At 43.3% G+C, this 18447-nt stretch overlaps 1 pseudogene; it reads right to left on the bottom strand.

Moving 5' to 3' along the window:
- Positions 1 to 5033: 5033 nt before the first annotated feature.
- On the bottom strand, positions 5034 to 5186 carry LOC125159674 (uncharacterized; annotated as a pseudogene).
- Between the last annotated feature and the right edge of the window lie 13261 nt (positions 5187 to 18447).

The following is an 18447-nucleotide window of genomic DNA, read 5'->3' as shown; positions in this document are numbered from 1 at the left end:
CTCGAGCTCTCTCTGCTGGCCACCATGGGAATTCCTGCAATGTTGAAGACCCTGGTGGCTCAGCTGAGGGACCGAAGGTGCTCTGGGCCACTAAGCCTGTTCTCTACACTGGGAAGGGTCTTAGTGACAGGACCTAGGGCACAAAGAAATCTTTTCCTTCTCCGTTCTTGTGAGTGAAGAATGAAACCAAATTTATTAAGGTAATGGCATCATTTGTAATGCTTTAAGCAATGTTCCCAGAAAAATAGACCACCAAATTACACATGATGAACAAGAGGTTATTGTGTTTACCACCTAAGTGTTTAGGTTAGATAAAGAATGGACACCTTTGAGAGAGAGATACTGGCTTCCAGCTACGGAATGAATGAGTCCTAGGGATACAAGGGACAGCCAATGGAAGAGAGTCAATCCTGTAATAATACTGTTGCATACTTTCACAGGATAGCTACACTTGTGCTTAAGTACAACATAATTTATAGACATATGGAAGGACTACAATGTATGTCTAAAACTAATACAACAAATGTGTGAAGAATATTTCAATTAAAAGTCGACATCCTTTACGCTATCTTTAATTTCTCTTTCTTTGCCAATAAACTATCATTCCTGGGGCGCTTGGGTGGCTTACTTGGTTAAGCGTCCGACTTCCACTCAGGTCATGATTTTGCAGTCCATCAGTTTGAGCCCCACGTCACGCTGTGTCCTGACAGCTCAGAGTCTGGCGCCTGCCTCAGATTCAGTATCTCCCACTCTCTCCCCCATCCCCAGCTCGGGCTCTTTCACAAAAGGAAAAAAATAGGAACATTAAAAATGAAAAATCATTCCTAATTTAGAATCTGTGAAATTCCATATATACCAGATTCTCTAACATGACCATCTTGATGTTTAGAGCTTATCTGAAAAGTCACTAATAATATCTGATGACACATATGTGACAAGGTCAGAATGCAACTTACAGGAGCTACACATCTGTTATGAATTTATGACATGTATCCATGGCTTATATTTCCAATGAAATGTGCTTTAGGGATACGGATGGATGAAATAATGCCCATCACTCATGTAGGTCAATTTCCTACAGGACCATTATGCTTTCAATTAGGAATTGCCATCTCTTCAAAATTAAAAGAAACTGGGAAAGAAATTGTCTTTGAATGAGGTAAGAGAAGACTATGGTGTTTTAAAAGGTTCACCTACCTTCTGGAATCCTCAGATTGGTTGTGGACAGGAGGATAGCAACCCACGATTTGGATGCACACCGCTCGTTCCAGAGGGAGAATATGGACCTTATTGTCAAATATTTTTTTTAATCAATATCAACAGTCCACCTCTGCCAGGTCCAGACTGCAGAACCTGGGGGCAACACAATGTCTCATGCCTGGGTTCAGAACATGAGGAACGCCAGCTGGTTGGGGGGGGGGAGGGGGGAAATCCAACAGGGCCTGGGGCAGTGAGGGAGATGACCCCGGGACACCTCCTCACAGGGCGGGCTCTGGAGTTTAGCTGCCAAAGAGCAGCACATTCTCCCTGAAGACATCTGTCTCCATGACAGAACATAACGCTGAGCCCCACAATTCCAGTAGAAATGACGGATGCCCATCTTTTCGATTGCAATGGCCTCTGCAGAGCTTGACCCCAGGGATGTTGGAGTCTTAGAGTTATGAAACTATGATGCCCATGATACCAGCCCTTTCGGCCCCAGCACTCAGAGCCACTTCACACATCCCCTCTCCCCTGGCTCATCTCACCCCGTTCACATACCCGGACCAGGGCTCCACTTTTCTCCTTGTACTTCCTCTTTGTCTCTGTTTCTCTCTAACCACACCTCTCTGTGTTTCTTTCTTTCACTCTCTAGGTCTTGCCCAATTCCCCTATCACTCATCCAGTTTCTCTCTCCTTACCTCTTTGTCCACCTCTCCCCAGGCTTCAGGCTATCTGCTCTGTGCTTGCAGCCCTGTCCAGGAGCACAGGGAACTCCTGTCTCTCTCTCTCTCGTCATGTTTTGTCCCAGGCCCTGATCAAAATGGAGGAGAATCCCCCATACAGCAGCTGCTCATATTGACATTTGCTAAAGCAATGCTGGCAGAATGTGGACAGCCAGACATTTACCGTTGGTGGCCCAGCCATGACCCAAAAGCTGCTGGAGGGCTGGCTGCTTCCCTAAGCTGGAAGGAAAAAAAAGCTCACAGGGTTCAGGGTCCCTGATGTAGATTGGATTGGCTGATGTAGAAGGAGCCGTATGCTTACACCCAACTCTCCCTGGATTGTGTTGAAGGAACCTTTCTCAGACCATGGTCCTCTGCCCTCCCCATGCCTCAATATGGCTTCAGGGGGAGCTTTATGGGACACCATGTGACTCGCCACAAAAATTGTGCCATTTGCCCCCTTGGAGGCCACCTGGATTGGTGCTATTGGTAGCAGCTGGTAAGGTGCACAAGGGCGCAAAAGCTGAATTAATGCAGGGCCTCCTTACTGGTCTCCTGAATCCATTCCTCACCATCAGAAGAGACCCTTTCCTGGAGACAGACACCTGCCCTGCTCATCAGCACAAACCACATCAACTAGCACATGTGCCATGTGCTCATGAGCATCAATCTATACATGAACAACCACCACCATATCTCCCTAAAGGATGTATCCAACCCCTCAGATGGAACTATTGGTCCCTTCCAGGCAATACAACCCCAAACAATGATCTGTCTTCGTACACCAATACTATACATTCTACCTGTTTGTTAACTGCATATACAAGAACGCCAAAGTGTACACTTGATGGGGAATGAGTGTCGATTTTCCTGGAGGCAGACGCTGACATAGAAACACAACTATGACAAGTGTATTAGGGGATATTAGGAAGGACAATGTGGAGGGGACGGGGTGGACAGGGAAAGCATTCAGACCAAGGGGTAGATTAGACCCCATCTCTAAATATATAATAACCACAGCTGGTTTGTAATGGTTCAGTGTGCTCTTCAAATTTCAAACTGATTGCCCTCTATGTCAAAGTGATTGAGTTATTGCAAAGGGATCTTCTGTTCTTCTATATGCGTTTTTTCTTCTTCGATACATCTGTGGCCTTGGATGAGCACATATTTGTCAGGGTGCATTTGTGTGTCTACCTGTAATGGAAGAGGATTATCTTCAGATCCCTGAACATCCATATTCTCATACTTATCTTTTCCTTCCTTGTAAAGTAGGACCTGAATTTTAATAGAAAACACACAGGAATCTTTGTTGCATCCTTTGAAACTAGAATTGCCAATCTCTCAGCCTCAGGCATTATACCCTTAGTTTCATGAAATTGAATGAACATCTGTTGATGATCTTCTCTGTGCAGATACATTCGTTTCCACGCTGAAAAGGGTGAGTGCTCACTCATCCCATATATTTTACAAATTCCTCATGTGCTTAACCACCTCTTCATCGCGCTGACCTCAGAGATCAACATTATCCCTGCTTCTCAGATCACAAAGCTGATGCTCTGAGTTGAGGCTCTCCCCACTGAGAGCTGGCATTAGGTCTGAGACAAGAGGAACACACGCAAAGCCTCAGGAAATTGTGAGGGAAGTGTCGGAGATGCAAACCTTCAGGCAGGGTGGTGAAAGTAGGTTCAGGGTTGCGGTGACAGGAGTCCAGCAGGGGCATTTCCTGGTCAACCCTGAATTCCCCGCTAAGAGTGTGACTCAGGCTGAAGCCAAGGAAGCCACACAGCTAATCTACAACCTTTCGTCGCATTTAGTCTCACAGAGATACACACACTTAGGCACAGCCCAACATATGTATGGCCTAAGAAACTTGAGGAATCTTAACAGTGTTTCAGTCAGCAGCACCCTTGCATTGAAAAGCCTGTGAGGCCATCTCTACATCTTCTCAGAGACTCAACAAGACAGTAGATGAATATGCTGAACATGTCAACTCATACTGTTCAGATCATCTTACAAATAGTCGAGGTGGAGGTCACTGAGGGCACCAATGAGCTGGTGGTGACTTATAGAGTCCATGAACAGTGATAAAGGGGATCTGTGGGGGAGGGCATGCAGGGTGGACCTGGTAAAAGAGGAGGTCCTCTTGCAACCATAAGGACCTACAGAACAGAAGCGACAGGTATGTTGGTATGACAGACAGAAGTAGAACGCCCACAGGAGCTGAAACACAATGAAGCAGGTGTCAGCACCTGGCCCCTTGTTCATTCACGGGTTCTAGTAGAATGCAGCATCAGTGCCAGAAAACTCTACCCTCCCACGAGATCCCACTTACAACCTGAAGGTCTCACGAGGACCTCCTATGAGGTCCCACCTACAGCCTGAAGGTACCAGATGCACAAGGAGAAACTACTGTCTCCACACATCACTGCACATGGTTACAAATGCAGAAAGCCAAGGAATCCTATTCTTGAAGATTGATGGCAGTAATGCCAGTCTAATAAAGGAACGTATTCCAGAGAGGCAGGCATCTGTGTTCAGGACACCCCTCTTCCACCAGATCTGCAGACTTTTTACTTACACATTGAGAACAGACAAAACATGAAGGAATGAAAGAAAAGCCCAGCACCACACAGAGATTCAGGGCCACCCCAGGGTCAAAGCTCAAATTGCCATCCCATTCATGTCCTTACTCTGCTTCCCTCACTGACAAAGACATCTTCTGTGCAAGGGCACAGAGACCTTTGAGGAGATGGGGATTCCTGGAGTCCTGCAGGGGGCCTAGAAATGTGTTTTCTGAGAGAAACACGTTACCTGTGCACATTCATGGTCTTAAGAGTGTTTACCTTAATTCACAGGTAATTCAGCTTTTAAATACAATATGAATTGCAGAGCTATTTTGTCCCATTGTAAAAGGGAGGTAGAAATTCTACGTAAAAGAATGAACAGAAACATGTCTCAATTTCAGGTGTAAAACTCCCATAAGGCATCATGAGACAAAGTACCAGTTGCAACTGTTCCTGGGACACAATTGAACCTGCTCATATAAATACAACTGAAGAACTCTGTGAGTTACTGGCCCTGCAGGTAATCACTGATTCTCTCCCTTCACGACTGAAGTTCCACGTACATTTTCGATTACACATGCCGCTTCTGAAAATTCAGAGTATTTCCACCTAGGGGACAACTGGAGAAATTCTCGATGAGCAATAATCGCGCCTCGGATAAACCTCATTGGCTATGATACTGCCACTGCGCAAAGCTTGGGAGAACTTCTCTATTGCACATTGACCAACACAGAAGGACCAGTAATGAGTTCTGAAATTTAACTAAGAACCCTCAACACTGCACAAAGCACACAATATAATGTTGGAAAGTGTTGTTATCTTTTCCAGTCACGAGGCTCATAGCAGACATTCTGAACAAATTCATGGCCTACTCTGAAATAGGAAAAAAAATGAAAATAATCAGGATAATCCCATGCAAAGAAAGTGAGAAAGGTGTCCCATGCTCCAGAAGACTTGAGGGTGCAGTGAAGTGTCATTCTCCTCAAGTTATTTCCACAAACACAAAGTGATAGCCACGTGGTCCTCCACCTCCACACACTTGTGGCGTCCAGAGGCACTAGCTAACATGATGATCTTAAACTGGAGAAGTCTGGAGGCTTGTGAGGATGTAAATCAAACAGTAAAAATACCAGAGGGCATAGAAAACCAGACAAGGTCAGATAAATTTTCCAGAAAGCATTGCAACTGAAATAGGCAACAGAATTTACCTTGTCTTTCTCTGCATCCATGGTAGAGACACAACTGATATTCCCCATGGGAGTTGCACCATGTCCTAGGTCTCATAAAAGATGGAGGGGGATGGAAGTTGATTCTGACTTGCATAGACTGTGTGCAAGAAAAACAAACCATCCGCAACAGGTTTCATTATATTCAACTCTTTCACATTCTCATGTCCCGTACTAGGGGCAGAGGGTTTTTCAGGTGCCTCAGGTGACCCTTGAGGACAAGAGGGAGATCTGATCCTGTCCTTTGAGGAAGGTCTACATGGCCCTGGTTCAGGAGTTTTTATAACTAATCAAGCATCTGTGAACAGTTCAGGTCTCAACTAGCTAGAAATAAAGTTAGGGGTGTGTTTCATCCCTCAGAGAGCCCAGCACATGGTCTCTGTACAAGCTACATCCTAGGGAGTCAGCATGTATAAGGCCTCTTTCCTTCTCAGAGACATGTGTTGCCCAGCTCACTGGGTGGAAACGACTGCCCATTTCATTCATTTCCTGAGAAATTGGAAGCACATTACACTGTCCTCACTCAGGCTAACCTGAAAGCCCTGTGGTGCCATCACTGCATCCTCTCCAAACACTCAACAAGTAAAAAGACAAAACGTGTTTTATAAGTCAACTCATACTGTTTCAATCATCTTTCCAGATGGTGGAGGTGGAGGGTGAGGTCCCAGAGGCCACCAGGTTGGAGAAGTTGGTGGTGGCCCAAAGACCCTGGATGGTGATAAAGAGCAGCCCAACGGGGTATGACACGGAGGACACTTCTGAGAAAGGAGGAACTGTTCTGGAAGCCATTTTGACATGCCGGACAGAAATTAAACTTTTGAGATGTGTTAGAGTAAAAGGTGAAAAATCCAACACCAACACTAACATACCTGAACCCCAGTGAAGCCGGAATGGCACCTCTCTCCTTCCCCTCCACCTGGTTTCAACAGGGCAGCATTACTGCCACAAAACTCCACCCTTCCCAATGGGTCCAACCTAGAGCTTCTAGGCATTTGTGGAGACAAAGCAGTGCATTGCTGGCAGCAAGCATGGTACTAGCTGTGCCTGAAAATGTAGGGAAGGAAGTGGCTACTCTTAAAGCATCAGGGGGATAATTACAGACTACTAAAGAAAGTCTGTTTCACACACACAGGCTTCTATTTCCAGGACTACTCTCTATCCAGCCCTTCACCACTTCAACAGCTACGTCTTGGCATAATAAGAGCTGAAATGGTGAGGAAGAATTTTGTTTTCATATCATTCGTTTACATCTTTAATCCATTTCAAGTTAATTCTTGGAGTGATGTAACATAAGGTGCTAAGCTTTAATCTTATACATGTGACTATCCAATTTTCCCAGCTCCAGTTATTCAAGAGACTACTCTTCTCCACTGAGTATTCTTGACTCCCTTGTCAAATACTAGTTGACTGTGCATGCATGGCTTTAGTTTGGGCTCTCAATTTCCATTCCATTGCCTTGTGTGTGTGTGCCTATGCCAATGACATAACTGATTTCTTTGTGTTAGAATGCAGCTTGAAATCAAGAAGTGTGATGCCACCTGTTTTGTTCTTTCTTGCATTGGCTACTTGGGGTCTTTTTGTGGTTCCAAATACATTTGAAGATATGTGTTTCTAATTGCATAAAACTTACATCCATTGGATGTTCTTTCCTGCTTTGTCAAAGATGAGTTGGCCATACGTTTGTGGGTCTAGTTCTGGGGTTTCTATTCTATTCCATTGGTCTATGTGTCTGTTTTTGTGCCAGCTATACTGTTTTCAAGCCCAGCGATTAATTTTATGACTATTATTCTAAAATTCACTTTCTGTTATATTATTTAAATTCTTTTTGATCAGCTCCTTAGCTGTTGTTATTTCCTGGAGATTCTTCTGAGGGGAATTCTTCCGCTTGGTCATTTTGGATAGTCCCTGGTGTGGTGAGGACCTGCAGGGCACTTCTCCTGTGCTGTGGTGTATAACTGGAGTTGGTGGGCGGAGTCTCCTGTTTCTTTCATACAAATTAAATTTCTTCCATTTCTGCACACAGGTTTTACAGTTTTCTGTAGAGAGGTCTTTCACTTCCTTAGCTAAATTTGTTCCTATAAATTTTATTGGTTTTGATGCTATTGTAAATGGGATTGTTTTCTTTCCCTCTTAGATAATTTGGTTAGTGTATAGGAATGCTACAGAATTTGATCTGTGACTTTCTATTTTGGAACTTTATTGCATTTCTTGATTAGATAGGAACAGGTTCTTTTACATTAAACTTTTTATTTCATTCCTTTACCTTATTTTTAAAAAATCATGTTATTTGGGAATAGCTGACACACTGTGTTACATTAGTTTCAGATGAACAACATAGTGATGGGACAAGTGTATACATGCTGCTACGCTAACACAGGTGTAGCTATCGTCTCTCACCATGCATCACCACTCCAGTACCATTCTCTATTTTCCCTATGCTATGTCTTCTACCTGTGATTTATTCATTCCATAAACAGAAGCCTGCATCAACCAATCCCCTTCACATATCTAGGGCATCCTTGTCTTGTGCCTGATCTTAGAGGAAAATCTTTCACAATCTCACTATTGAGTATGATGTTAGCTGTGGGCTTCACATACATGGCCTTTCTTATGTTGAGATATGTTCCTTCTACACAGAATTCTAAAGAGATTTTTAGCACAAATGGATACCAAATTTTCTCAGAACTTTTTTTTTCTGTGTCTATTGACATCGTCACATGAGTTTTCTTTTTAATTTTTAAAATGTATTTATTTATTTTAGGTTAAATTTATTTATGTATTTCTTTAGAATTTATTTGTTCAAGTGTTTAATTAAATTCCAGTTGGTTAACATACAGTGTAGTGTTAGTTTCAGGTATAGAATGTAGTCATCCATCACTTACATACAACACCAAGTGTTCCTCACTACTAGCGCCCTCCTTAGCCCATCACCCATTAAACCCATCCCCCTGCCCACCTCCCTTCTAGTAACCCTGCCTTTGCTATTTATACTTAAGATTCTGGTTTCTGGTTGATTTTTTTTCATTCAAGTATGTGAGGAGTCACATTTATTGATTTGCATTTCTGAAACATCCTTCCTTTACAGGGAAAAAAGCCCTTCATCACGGTCAATGATCCTTTTAAGGTGATGCTGAATTTGGTTTGCTTGTATATTATTGGGAATTATTCATCTATATTCATCACGGGGATACTGGCCTATAGTTTTCTGTTCAAGTAGTATCCTTTTCTGGCTTCCTACCAGGGTATTCCAGTCTCATGAAATGAGTTTGGAGGTGTTTATCCCTTTTTAATCAGTGAGAGGACTGCTGTTAGTTTCTTCTACAACGGTTGTTCAAATTCACCAGTGAATGCACCTGTTCCTGGGCTTTTCTTCCCTGAGAGAATTTCCATTACTAACTCAATTTACTTGCATTGGTTATCTTCTTGTATTGATGCAGTCTTCCTTTAATGGGTCTGTGCAAACCTTCTATATCTTCCTAATACAGTCTTGGTAGGTTGTGTGTTTCTAAGAACCTATCCATTTCTTCTAGGTAAGTGGTTTGCTGGCATCTAATTTGCACATAGTCGCCTCTTTGTTTCCTTTATATTTCTTTGGTATCAGGTGTAATGTCTTCTCTTTTATTTATAGTTATTTTGAATTGGGTCGTCTCTCTGTCTTAGCATAGTCTATGTATAGTCTTGACAATTTTGTTTCACTCTTTCGAAAACCCACTGTTGGTCTTCTTCCTATTTTCTATTGATTTCATGGTCTCTATTTCATTGGTTTCCACTCTCATATGTATTCCTTTCTCCGTTTTGAGAACATTGGACGTAGATTGTTGTCTTTTTCTAGTTCTTTGAAATTAAAGGTAGGTTGTTCATTTGAGTCCCGAATGTATCCTCCACGCATGCAAATCCAGTGACTCATCAGAGAAGCTTCAATAGGTCTTTCCTGTCCTATTTCTCATTCTGAGAATTCTGACAAATGGAACCAGAAAATTTATTTGAAGACACAATAGATGAAAACTTCCTTCAATCGGGGAAGGAAACAGATTCAGAAGCAGGAGGCACAAAGAACCCCCAAAATATTCAGCAGAAGCAGATCTACACCAAGTCATGTAGTAATTAAAACCCAAAATGTCATGATCAAGAAAAATTTTAACAGCAGGAAAAGAAAAGATGACAGTTACCTACAAGAAAAAACCCCATAAGTTTATCACTGGATGTTTTTCAGAAGAAAGTTTGAAACCGTAAGTGAGCAGCAGGTATGGTAAAGTTGCTGAATGGAAAACATCTGCAGCCAAAGAGAGTCTATCCACAACACTATCATTCAGATGGAAGGACAGATCAAGAGGTTGCCAAATAAATACTAAGCGAGTTCACAAGCCACAAACCACCCCCGCAAGAAATGTTAAAGGAGACTCTTTAAGTGGAAAAGAAACACCTAAAGTGACAGTATTAAAGTGCGAAACGCAAAAGCAATAAAAATGAATATATCTGTAAAACATCAGCCAAGGTATCCACGATATGAAAGGTTTTGAAATATGACACTACATATCTACAACACGGGGAGGAGAGGAGTAAAGAACTGGTTCAAGCTTCAACAACTATCAACTTAATATAGACTTCTATATGCAGAAGTGGTTAGGTACAAACCTAATAATAACCACAAATCAAACACCACTAATACATATGCAGAGTATAAAGACAAGCAATTTCAACTGCACTACTAAATAAACCCAGCAAACCATAGAAAAGAGAAAGAGAAGAAAGGATCAGACAGATTCAGAAACAACCAACATCAAGTAATAAAAGGACAACTGTATGTCTATCAATTACTTTGAACGGAAACAGAATACATGCTCAAATCAAAGGCACTGGGTGACAGATAGGGGCACCTGGATGGCTCCATCGCTTGAGATTTCGACTCTTGATTTGGGCTCAGGCTATGATCCCAGGATCCTGGGATTGAGTCCCAACTGAGCTCTGCACTGAGCTTGAGATTTGCTTAAGATACATCCTCACTCTCATTCTCTCTCGCTCTCCTTCTATCTTCCCCCACTCCCCCACCCTGCCATCCCATGCCTGTGCACTCTCTCTTCATAATAAAAGGCACTGGGTGATAGAATGAATAAAATATAGGACCCATCTATCTTCTACCTACAAGAGGCTAACTATAGAACTAAAGTATCAAAAGAAAACTGCAGTAGCCATACCTATATCAGAAAAAAATAGATTTAAAAAGAAAACTGTAACAAGAGACAATGAAGGACACTATAATAATAAAAGGTACAATCCAAAAAAAGATAGAACAATTGTAAACATATACGCACTCAACCTGAGAGCATCCAAGTACACAAAACAGTCAAAACCTAAAGTATTGATAGTCATACAATCATAGTAGGGCACTTTAACACTCCAATGATACCCATGGAGAGATCATTCCATCAGAAAATCAACAAGGAAGTAGTGACTTTGAATGATAGAGTAGACCAGATGGACTTAACCGATATATTTAGGACATTCCATCCTAAAACAGCACCATACTCATTCTTTTCACATGCACATGGAAAATTCCCCACACTCAATAAAATATTAGGTCATAAAACAAGCCAAAACAAAATCAAACCAATCGACGTCATACCATGTGTCTTTTCAGACCACAATGCTATGAAAGTAGAAGTCTCCAACAAGAAAAAAAAAATCTGCAAAAGGCACAAAAACATGGAAGTTAAACAGCATGCTCCTAAACAATCAATGGGTCAACCAAGAAATCAAAGATGAAATCGAAATAACATGGAAACAAATGAAAATGAAAACACAACAATCCAAACTTCTGTAAAGCAAGAAAACTAGTTCTAACAGGGAAGCTTATAGCAATACAGGTCTGCCTCAGGAAAAAACAAAAAACAAAATACCCTGAAGTAAACTCCATAACCTTATAACTATAAAAGCCAGACAAAGGACAACAAACAAAACCCCCAAACAGCAGCATGAAGAAAATAATTAAAAGCAGAGGAGAAATAAGTGATATAGAAGGTAAAACTACAGTAGAACAAGGTAAGTGAAATTAGGAGCTGCTTCAATGAAAAGAACATTGAAATTGATAAGCCCTAGCCAGACTAATCAGAAAACAGAAATGACACCTATAAATAACAATGACAGAGAACAACCAACACCACAGAAATACAAACAATTGTAAGAGAATATTATGAGAAACTATATGCCAACAAGCTGGACAAACCAGATTATATGGATCAATTCCTAGAAACATGGAACTTACCAAAACTGAAGCAGAATGAAATCAAAAATTTGAACAGATGGTTTACTAGCAAGAAGACAGATTCAGTAATCAAATGTCACCTAAGAGACAACAGTCCAGGACCGGACGTCTTCACAAGCACATTCTATCAAACATCTGAAGAAAAGTTGATGTCTATACTTGTCAAACTATTCCAGAAAATAGAACAGGAAAGAAAATATCCAAATTAATTCAGCATTACCCTGATACCAAAACCAGATAAAGACACCACGAAAAAACAAAACTATGGGTCCGTATCGTTCAAGCACACAGATGCAAATGTCCTCAACCAAGATTTGGCAAACAGAATCTAACAACGTACTCAAAAAAAAAGTCCACCAGAATAAAATGGGTGGTGAATGTAAAACTGAGGCAGGTCTACGAATCTCTGAATGAGAAAATGGGCCAAAAAAGAAACATAAAAAAAAGTGGAAATGTATCAGACAGGGGATCTAAGCATCAATTTTCATAGAGATACACTATGCTCAGGCTTTTTCTTCTAAACTTGGCTCACAATGCTTGCTTAGTACAATCTTTCCCACACTGAGAAGGGGCATTGGTAAGTTCTTTGACCAGCAGCAGTCTCAGAGGGATGGCGTGAATCAGCTTTTAGTAAAAACTGCAATCAATTTAAAAGTATTTCAGTTTTTCACGAGTTCATGAGAAATTAAAAAACATGCCAAATCTCACCTGAAAAAGACATAAGGTAACTAGTATGTTTTTAAGATATTATTGATGAGATTCCTTCCAACGAAGACAAGAAAGGATAACTGTAACAAATTCTGACGCAGGAATAATATTGAATATTCAAATAACGGGAGGTTCCTGACACAAAGTACCTGTCAGGTTTTCAGTTGTTTTCAGCGACTACAACATTGTTGGGGGACAGATACCCACTGAAAATTATAAAAGCATGTATGATGTGGAGGGCACATTGTGTTTTTACCTCTGGCTCTGCTTCCAGCAGGACTTGGAAGAGTGGGTCCCAGCTGATTCTTCTAGAAGGTCCTGAGAGTCAACATTTGGTGTCTTTACTTCCAAAGTGAAAGCGACTCCTGTTCCTCCGTATTTGTGACAGGATTTCTCCCCCAAAACAATTTTGAATCTGGAACAACAACAACAAAAAAAAACCCAGCCTCTCTGACGTGGCATCGTGGGACCCCCTGAATCCACACATCCTTGACTGAAATACATCTTGTTCACATACCGGCATGGGAAATGAGGAAAAAACCACGGACAGCCCTGAGAATGCAAGGGACTGTGCTGCTCACTGACCATCCAGCGCTTCCTGGAAGCTGCCCAGCACCCCTCCCCAGTACTCAGCCCCACCACTGAGGAGACTGCAAGTGGCTGGGAAGCCTCCAGAGTCTCCCCCAGGCCTGGGGGTGGAGCCTGATGGATACCCAGCTCTGGCTCTTTGCCCACACTCTGAGGCACTGGGTCCTCAGGAGCAAGGAAGCCTTTCCAGCTCTGAGGCACCCTGGATCAGAAAAGCCTAATGGGCGCCTTCTCTGGCTATCGCTGAGCCTGCAGAGGACCGGCCCCTCCATGGGCGTGCTGTGTGCGCGCCCTCTGCTGGCCGCCGTGGGAATTCCTGCAATGTTCAAAGCCATGGCCGCTCAGCTGGAGATACTGAGGGTGTAGCTGGTCCAGTTAAGCCTGTCCTCCAGATTGGGAAGGGTCTTAGTGACAGGGCCTGAGACACAAAGAAATGTTTTCCTTCTCCTTTTTACTGAATAAGGAATGAAACCGAATTTATTGATACAATGATGTAATTTGTAATGCTTTAAGCAGCATTCCCAGAAAGACAGACTGCAAATTGACACATGCTGAATGAACGACAGGCAGTGGTATTTACCATGAAAATACATGGGTTGAATAAAAAATTGACACCCTTGAGAAAGAGATACAGGCTTCCAGCTATGAAATGAATATGTCATTGGGATACAATGTACAGGTTATAGAATATAGTCAACCCTGTAAGAAAATATTGCATGCTTTCACATCATAGCTACGCTTGTCTAGGTATATGGAGAGCATATTGTATACACACGGAATCACGGTGATATACGCCTGAAACTAATACAACATGGTGTGTCTACTATATGTCAATAAAATTTGACAATACTTTAACTTTCTCCTTCACCATTAAAATTTATTTCTAATTGAGAACACATGAAATTCCTTTTACACCATATCCTCTAATGTCACCATCTTGATGTTGAGAGCTTATTTTTCACGGTGTCAATGTGTTTGATGACACAAATGTGACAAGGTCAGAATGCATACCTAGAGGGAGCTACACATCTGTGATGAATTTCCTGCCTCTATATGGGTAATATTTTCTATGAAAAGTGCTTTAGGGATGAAGATGTGTGAAATAAGTTCCATCAGACTCATAGGTAGATAACTGTGCCTTGAAATAATAATTGCCATGTCTTCACAATCACAGGAAGGCTAGGTGAAGACAGAGATTTCTCTTTTCATGTAAGAGAAAGGGGTGGTGTTTTAAACTTCTCACTTACAATCCGCAATCCAGAGATCAGCAGTAGATGTAAGAATAGCAATGCACTATCATGTTGCACATAACTAGTTCTGTTGGAGAAGTGGAGAAGGTACACTAAGGGTGGCTGATTGAACTAAAACAAACTCTGGTCTCTAGCTTAGAGACCCCCTCCTCCGGGTTCTTCTTCCCTTGTTTGCTGCACATTTAACCACCCCCCCCCACACACACACACAAATACGGAGGCTGATAACTAAAAATTACCCTTCCTGCTCTCAATCGGGGTTGAGATCTTTGGAGACATACGGTCTCCTCTGAGCCCGCTTGTGTTAAATAAATCTCCAATCCCCCAAGATCTCTGAGTGCCACTTGGTTTTTCCGCCAGTGTTCCAACCTGGTTCCATAACAAATTTGGTTCCCTGAGCAGGAAACCCAACCATGCTGGCTCATTGTTGCCACCAGTTTGGGAGAACAGCGAGGCGGTACCGGAATGAGGGATCATAAGGTAGAGTGAGCAACCTGCCTAAATATCGGCAGTCTCCTTCTCTGTCCCATTCAGGCCAGCACCTCACCGGCATTCCCACCGGACACGAGGAGACTTGGCTGGTGAGGTACTGGGCCCGAGGGTCAGAACCGGTAAGGCTGGGGCCAATCTAGTCAGGGCCGCTCACAAGAGTGGAAGGGGGACCTGTTTACTCCCCAAGACTTCAGAAGCCTCACAGGTAGGGATTCTCTGGTAGGGAATATAATAACATCTGGTGTGTATGTGAATGTGAATGTGCGATTCGGTCTAGCTTGCCTGCTGAGTAAGCTTCTGTGGCTCCACAGACAGGTACCCTTGGGGTCCCTAGGGGCCCATGGAGACTGAGTGGGCCTGTCTGAGATTCCATAATGAATGGCACTGGGTCTGTGGTGATATAAGAATGGCTTCTGATCATGTGTTACAAGGCTGGGACCTCTGGGGCTGAGCGTCACCTGGGTTCCTTCAGAAAATGGCCAGGCAAGCATCTGGCTGGTCTCCTCATTGGAGGGGGCGCCCCTGTCCCTCTGTCTTTGTGACTCCGCCTCACGGGAGAATTGTGGAGTCGGGATGGGGCAAGGAGAGCCAGGCAAAGGTTTTGGCTGCTTTACCCGGAGACTCACCCAGGGAGCCAAAGAAGCGACAGACTGCTCCCCTAATGTTCCCCTCTTCATGACAATTTAGGCTTCCCTCCCCTCCCCTGAGCTTGAAACTCCTCCCCCAGCGGGCTGGCTGCTGCCACTGCTGCCACTGCTGCAGCCTCCCCAGCCAAGGCACTGCCACTGCAGCCACCCATTTTCCTCCCCTCCGTGCCAGACAACCCTCCCCCACAAGGCCCTGTGGCCAGATTGTGCCCTCGGCCAGGTGCAGGTTCTCTCCAGATGCAGGTCCACATAGGTTGATATCAGAGGGTCTCAGGGAGATCACAACAGGGGGCTTATAAGACCATAAATATGCCCAGCAGCAAGGGAGGAGGCCGAGAACCTCCTTAGCAAGGGGTCAATGATCCTACTGCAAGGGGAAAGGACATGAGAAAGAATAAGTGTCCCAACAAGGGAAAGTCCCCAAAACCCAGCAGATATCAGGAGGAACCTCCAGAAGAGGACCTTCCTTATTGGTCTAGCCGAGATAGAACCCAACTAAAAGGAGACACTGACTCTCTCTCCCTGTTCCTCTGCTTAATAGATGTGAGGGATTCTCCCTCATTTCCCAGGTTAACAGCTATAATTCGAGGGTGCCATGGGGCACACTCTGGTCTTTACCTGCTAACAAGCTGCACATGCTGCCTCAAGCCATTTATCTCCATGACTGATACAGAGACAGGACCCCAACACGCCAGGCAAAATGAGGGGCACCCATCTTCTCAAGGGCAATGGCCTGTACAGAGGTTGCCGCAGTGAGGTTGGAGCTTTGCACTCAGGGAACTGTCATGCCCAGGGTTCCTACACATTCTGCCTCCAACACTAAGAGCATCGTCACAGAGCCCCTCCTGGATGGCCCATCGCCCTCTCCACACACTGTGACCAGCTCCATCCTTTCTTCCTTGCCTCCTCTTTGTCACTGCTTCTCTCTATCGTCTCCCTCTGTTTCTTCCTCTCACTCCTTCAGACATGCCCAGTTCCCCCATCACTGACTCATTGTCTCTCTCCCTGCCTGTCTCTTTCTCTGCCTCTCCCCAGGCCCTCATCCTTCTGCTCTATGCAGCCCTGTCCATGAAGCATGGCACCACATGTCCTGTGTCCTCCTCTCTCCTGTCATCTTTTAGCCCATGCCCTGATCACAGTGTATGCGACTCCTGTTTACAGAAGCTTCTCATGATGACCTGTACTGCAGCATTGCTGTTCCAACCACTCCTGGGAAGCATGTGGACAGCCAGACCTTGACCCCTTGGTGGCCCAGCCATGAACCCAAAGTTTCTGGAGGGCTGGTTGTGTCCACAACCTGGGAGGAAGGAGGGCCCTGCAGACATCAGTGGCTCAAGGGCAGAATGCATGGACTTTAAGTCCAGGACAGAGCCCTGGAGTGACTCTGCAAAAGCACATTTCCCAGAGATGGGAAAACTGATGAATTATGAAATTTGGAAAAAATTAACCTTTGACTAAGAGCATTCAAAATTGCTAAGCATATCGCAGAAAGTAGGACTTTTCGTGTTTTTCAGTTAGTGAGTTAGACAACCAATGTTCTAACCAGGTTAATGACTAGCTCTGTACAGAAAAGGAGTAAAATAACAACAATTAAACTGTTTCAGTTTTCAGGAATATTCCCATGAAAGGAGGTCTGGAAGAAGTGAGGCAGGCCAGGAGACCTAAGTGTCATGTGAGATGTCATCCTCCTCATGTTATTTCCACAAACACACAGCGGCTTCCCTGTGGTCCTCAGCCTCCAAACACTTATGGCTTCTATAGGCACCACCAAAGATGACAAACAAGCTAAGAACAGAGAGGCCTGTAGGCTCTTGAGAAAGAGTTTTACTCTTTGTACAGTAAATAACGCCATAGATATATGTCAGAACGTACAACCTAGAGACAACACCAGGAGAGAGTGCTGTATAAAGAGATAAAAGATTCCAGAGAGAGAGTTACAACTGAAAATTGTTGTATCATTTCCCTTGACCTTCTCTGTGTCCATAGTAGGGACTGAATTCTTGTTTCTCACAGAAGCTGCACCAGGTTCTGCATTTGATAGAGACCAAAGAAGGGATGGAGGTTTTTTCCGGTTTGCATAGACTGCATGGAAATAAAAACATACAAAACAAAACAAAACAAAACAAAACAAAACAAAACAAAACACCTCCGTGCCTTCCTCCAACATCTTGCACTGCTTTCTACAATCAGGTCCCTTACCAGAAACAGAGGGCTTTCCACATGACAGAGGTGACCCCTTGGGACTCAGGGGAGCCTTGAGGAAGGCACCAGAAGGCTTTGTTTGGATACTTTTTAATCAGCCAACTGTGGACAGGTCAGGGCTCAATTCATTGGAAATCAACACTAAAAGAAGGGTTTCCTAATACACATCATGGGAAACGACAATTCATCACAGATTAAAAATTAAAATATGAATGGCTTAGTTAAGATAATGTCTGTAAATGTCAGCATGAACAGCACACTGTCCTTTTCTACAAGGCATGTGTGGGATTTTTCAAGTGCTGTACTGTATATATCATCTGCCTTATGTATCTGACAAGGGATTATGTAAGTATTCATGAAAAGAAACGACCTTGAGGAGACTAATACTATAGTAATGAGGAAGGGAAATGTTAACGCTATGTGGATTGAGCTGCAAAGTGTCAGAGTTACACTAATAAAATAACATTAGAGGAGTGAAATTTCACAAGGATTTACTTTACTGAGTACTATAGTTCACAATACAAAAAAAAAAAGAATAAAGGGACCTGTAAACAGAGGAAAAAATGTCTGCTTTCTTTCATCA

The sequence above is a fragment of the Prionailurus viverrinus genome, unplaced genomic scaffold, assembly GCF_022837055.1.
Source record: "Prionailurus viverrinus isolate Anna unplaced genomic scaffold, UM_Priviv_1.0 scaffold_56, whole genome shotgun sequence".
Taxonomy (NCBI): Eukaryota; Metazoa; Chordata; class Mammalia; order Carnivora; family Felidae; genus Prionailurus; species Prionailurus viverrinus.
Note: the sequence above shows the minus strand (reverse complement) of the source record. Positions and strands in the feature narration are given on the sequence as shown.